Here is a 5,885-nt window from a genome sequence, read left to right as displayed (position 1 = left end):
TCCAGTACTCTGGAAATTAACTAAAGGCTTGAAGCAACCCAAGGAGCAGCTGTTCAAGCAAAACAACTGAATCTCCGTACGAACGGTGGGCTAGGTGGCATTTTATTTTATTTTATTTTTTCAACGTTTATTTATTTTTGGGACAGAGAGAGACAGAGCATGAATGGGGGAGGGGCAGAGAGAGAGGGAGACACAGAATCGGAAACAGGCTCCAGGCTCTGAGCCATCAGCCCAGAGCCCGACACGGGGCTCGAACTCAGGGACCGCGAGATCGTGACCTGGCTGAAGTCAGACGCTTAACCGACTGCGCCACCCAGGCGCCCCTAGGTGGCATTTTAACTTGCTTCTTCCCAGCCTGCTCTTTCCGGCTCCGAGGTGGTGTCGTCAGCAGCCCTGCAACCACAGTGTCTGTGAAAAACAACCTATCGGTCACTGGGGAAGTCAAAACGGGTTTTGTCCCAGTAAAAATTAGAGCTGGATGGCAGAGTGGTAAATCCAGGCATTGGGAAACAAGCAGCGTGGTGAGTTTGATTCCTTAAAGAAGGAAAATAAAGGAGGATAGTTCTACCATCAAATCTGGGGAGAGGACACATTCCAGAGTAGGGAGAGGGATCCCAACAAGAGCATACTGGTCTAGGGACTTGAGGAGAGTGCAGAGTTCAGGAGGCTGAGGTAGCTACAAGTTGCTGCACAGTTACTGCACAGCAAGAAACAACCGGCTTAACAAAGCCTTTCTGACTTCAGGATGGATAAAAATCATAAAATGTATGTCAGCTAACCTGGATTTAAATTAAAAAAAAAAAAAGAAACATTACACACTGATAAAATTGATTTCATAAAAATTAAGACCTTGCGTTCTTCAAAATACACATTAAAAAAATGAAAAGGCAAGCCACAGTTGGGAGAAAACATTTGCCAACACATGCATCTGATACGGGACTTTTACCTAGATTACACGAAGACCACTAAAATCTCAATAATAAGAAGACAACACAGTTTTTTAAAAGTGGCAAAGTATTTGCGAAGATACTTCACAAAAGAAAGAACATAAATAGCTAATAAACACCGTGAAAGACGCTCAGAGTCTTTAGCCTCAGAAAAATGTAAATGAAAACTGCGACAACACCGTACATCTACTAGAATCAATGACATTTTTAAAAACACAGAAAATAGCAAGCATTCGACATTCACGAGGATGTCGAATAAAGGACAGCCCAGACAGCTCAGAGCCTGAAGCCTGCTTCGGATTCTGTGTCTCCCTCTCCCTCTGCCTCTTCCCCCGCTTGCGGTCTGTCTCTCTCTGTCTCTCAAAAATAAATAAATGTTTAAATAATAAATAAATAAATAAATAAATAAATAAATACAATGGTGCAGCCACTTTGGAAAGGAATTTTGCGGTGTCTTAAACGCAGGCTTACCGTGCAATCCAGCAATGCTATTCCCCAGTATTTTCCCAAGGAAGCTCACGACACAGGTCTTGTAATAGTTTCCTATGGCTGCTGTAACGAGTGGCCCCAGACCCCGTGGCTTGCTACAACAAGCATGTACTCTCTCACAGAGAGGGGGCTGAAAATCCAGCACCTTTCCAGTAGGCTAAAACCCAGGTGCTGGCCCGGCCGCTCCTCTTTCAAAGCCCTAGGGAAGAATGTGTTCCTTGAGTCTTCCAGGTTCTGGGGGCTGCTACCATTCCTTGGCTTGTGGCAGTATTACTTCCGGTTTTACGGCCAGCATCTTCAAGATTCTCTCCTCTGTCTGCACATCACCTTCTCCTCCCCCTGTGTCAGAACTCCCTCCGCCTCCCTTATAAGGGCACTCGTGATGGCATTTGAGAGCCCACTGAGATAATTCAGGATAATCTCCCCTCCCCCCTCTCAAAATCTTTAATTTAGTCACAGCTGAAAAAGCCCTGTCTCCAAATAAGGTAGCATTTATAGGTTCTAAGGATTAGGATACTTTGGGAGGCCAATGTTCAGATTACTACAGGTCCACACAAAAATTTGTACACAAATATTCATAGAAATCTTATATGTAATAATCGAAAACAGGGAATAAAATGCCCAATAAGTTAAAAAATAAATAAATTATAATATAGGCATTCAATGGGCTATTATTCAGCTATAAAAAGAAATGAATTGGGGTGCCTGGGTGACTCAGTCGGTTAAGCGTCTGACTTCAGCTTAGGTCGTGATCTCACGCTTCATGAGTTCAAGCCCTGCGTCAGGCTCTGTGCTGACAGCTCAGAGCCTGGAGCCTGTTTCAGATTCAGTGTCTCCCTCTCTCTCTGTCCCTTCCCCACTTGTGCTCTATCTCTCTCTGTCTCTCAAAAAGAAATAAAAACTTCAAAAAAAATTTTTTTTAATTAAAAAAATGAAATGAATTAGCGAAACATGCAACATCATGGATGAATCTCAAAGTACTTTTCTTGAATGAAAGAAACCAGCCTCCAAATAGTACATAGTGTGGGATCCCATTTGCACAAAACTGCAGGACAAATAAAACTAATCTATAATGATAGGAAGCCCCATGTTTGCTTGGGGCTTGGGGTAGAAAATGGGAATTGATCACGAAGGAGTATCAGGGAGCATGTTGTGATGATGGAAGGGTACATATATTCGTTATGGGGATGATACCATGGGTGTATACATATGTCAAAACTGATCACACTTCAAATGTTATGCATCTTATTGTATAGGAATTAAATCTCAGTGAAGTTTATTTCAATTATGGACTTTAAGAGGATTTGTTCATTTTAAAAATTAAACTTCTTCGGGTGCCTGGGCGGTTCAGCCTTGATTTCAGCTCAGGTCATGATCTCACGGTTCGTGATATTGAGCCTGGCGTTGGATTCTGCACTGGCAGTATGGAACCTGCTTGGAATGGTCTCTCTCCTCCTCTCTCTGTCCCTTCCTCACCCTCTCTCTTGCTCTCTCTCTCTCTCTCTTAAATAAACTTAAAAAAAATTAAACAAAATTTTTAAAAACTTAAAAAAATATAAAAATTAAACTTCAGAATGGAAAACAAAATACTATATGCTCCCATCCAAATCCACTTAGAGAAGTTATTTTTTAATATGTGTTTCTTTCTTTCTTTCTTTTTTTTTTTTTTTAGTGTTTATTTAGTTTTTAGAGAGACAGAGACAGAATGTGAGTGGGTTGGGGGCAGAGAATCCGAAGCACGCTCCAGACTCCAAGCTATCAGCACATAGCCAGCCCTATGAAGGGCTTGAACTCATGAGCTGGGAGATCGTGACCTGAGCCAAAGTTGGATGCTCAACTGACTGAGCCACCCAGGTGCCCCATAGTATGTGTTTATTTCTTATTTCATGTTAACGTTTACATTTCTTAACCATGTTTAATTTATTTTTATTTATTTTTTTAATCTTTTTAATGTTTATTTATTTTTGAGGGACAGAGCACAAGCGGGGAAGGGGCAGAGAGGGTGACACAGAATTGGAAGCACGCTCCAGGTTCTGAGCTGTCGGCACAGAGCCTGATGCTGGACTTGAACCCACAAACCATGAGATCATGGCCTGAGCCCAAGTCGGAAGCTTAACCGACTGAGCCACCCAGGCATCAGGGATTTATTTTTAGATGAATGAGAAAGATTTTTTCTTTGGCCATCCAGCTTCCCCCAAAACATTTATAAAATCAATTTTTTTCACTTATTAGAAATTCCACCCTATCACAAGTAATTTTTCACATAATACCTGGCTTCTACTTCTGTACTGTTATTCTATTCAGTTGCTCTGTACACAATTTTTCTTTGATTTTGTTTGCATGGTATTTTAATTATTGTTTTAACCCCAAGAATGCTTTGATATCTGGTAGGCTAATTCTCCTTTCCCAGAATTTTAATGACTTTGTCTCTTACCTTTTATTTCCACATGATTTTCTATTTTCATCTAAATTAAAAGACAAACACAAAAACAAAAACACCACAAAACATAAGTCGCCAAGATGGGATTCTGACTAAAACAATGCTGAATGTAAAAATTAAGTTACATAGAAAACATCTTAAAATATTGTGGCCTCTTATGCATACAGAAGTCATGTCCTGCACATAATATTCAAATATTCTTTTACATCCTCCACTATGCTTACAGTTTGTTTTTATAAAGACATTTCTGGTGCCTTGCTACCTAAGACAGAAAATGACTTATATCCTTATTGGGATTACGTTCCTTAATATTGTCAAGTAAGACGTTTTATCCTAGTCTCATGTTTCATCTTGAGTTTGACTTTTTCTCATACTGATAATAGCTATAGTCTAATATACATTTGCCTACCCTTTTACATTCAACTTTCTTGAAACACTTCATTTTGGGCAAGATTTACAACTGACAGTTGGATTTTTTGATCCAACTGAAGCCTGTTACTTTGTGTGTGTTCATCTCATTTGTATTTAGTTTTGTAAACAATGCAATTGATTTGATATTAATTCTGACATCTTATCTTAATGCTTTCACTTTTTACTTTGAATTGTTATTTCCTTTGTATTCTACCATTTTCTACATAATCTGTTCTTTCTCAACATGCCAATTTTCCTAAGCTAGATATTCCATACTTAATTTTACTAGCAGTTGCTGATATAATTTCTCATTTTATGCTTATACCCCTATTTCTCAATGTATGCTTCAAAAATAAAGCAGTATATACTAAATACTTATTTAGTTAGAATATTTTTGGCAAAATACTGTAATCTAAATCAATTTCTTTTGTATAAAAATGGGAATTTGCTGGAAAGTTTTTGTGGTACCTGGTGAAATTTTAGAAAGATCTAATTGCTCATGCCATAGGAGGGAGAGGGATCTATGCAACCAGGCTTCAGGAACTCCCAGAACTGAGAATTTCAAAGCGATTAGCACTTTTATTTTATTCTGCTTCTCTCTGTGAATCAGTTGAATTTCTTCCTTACCGTAGGACAGAAGAGAGCTTTTATTTATTTGTTTATTTATTTATTTTAAAGTTTATTCATTTATTTTGAGAAAGAGAGCACAAGCATGTATGTGCCCGCAGGGAAGGGGAAGGGGGGGGGCCGTGCAGAGAGAGAATCCCACATAGGCTCCTCACTGTCAGTGCAGAGCGAGACATGGGGCTTGATCCAACCAACCGTGAGATCATGACCTGAGCTGACATCAAGAGTCCGACACTTAGCAGGCTGAACCACCCAGACGCCCCGACAGAAAAGAACTTTTAAATTTTACTTCTTACAGTTTTAGCCATCTGAGAGATATTGGCTCATCTCTCTCAGGATCCTCCCCCACAAAGTCCTTTGGAAAGGGCCACTGGATTTACCGTTCTCCTAGAGCAATCATTGAGATGATATTTGATGCAGTGTTCCCGCCATAATCATGTGAGTAGATTAGTCAGGGGAGAGAATGCGGTTTTCATATATATTCCATAGTCCAGCCATCCAGGCATGGACTATGGTTATGTTTTTAATGTTTATTTATTTATTTTGAGAGAGACAGAGAAAGAGTGCGTGCGCATGAGCAGGACAGGAGCAGAGAGAGAGGGGAGAAAGAATCCCAAGCAGGCTCAGATCTTTGTCAGCACGGAGCCTGATATGGGGCTCGATCTCACGAACCAGGAGATCATGACCTGAGCAGAAATCAAGAGTCAGATGCTTAACCGACTGAGCCACCCAGGTGCCCTGAGAATGTCATTTTCAGAACAGTAGGGGTTTTGTTGGCAAAATGCTGTGTCCTATACATTCATGCTATGAAAAGTAAGGGAACTATCCCTCTTTTGCTCCCATCCCCCAGTAGCTAATTAATTTGGAAATTTTTGGCTTTACTTTTTCCCCTAATGTGTGATTGACATTCTTTTTTACATTATAAAAAAAAAAAAAAAAAAAAAAAAAAAAGAGCTGCATAACTTGTAGAG

The sequence above is a fragment of the Puma concolor genome, chromosome B2 (genome assembly GCF_028749965.1).
Source record: "Puma concolor isolate L17-30 chromosome B2, mPumCon1.1.hap2, whole genome shotgun sequence".
In the NCBI taxonomy this organism is placed as follows: Eukaryota; Metazoa; Chordata; class Mammalia; order Carnivora; family Felidae; genus Puma; species Puma concolor.
The sequence above is the reverse complement of the archived record's forward strand: the minus strand, read 5'-3'. Positions refer to the sequence as shown.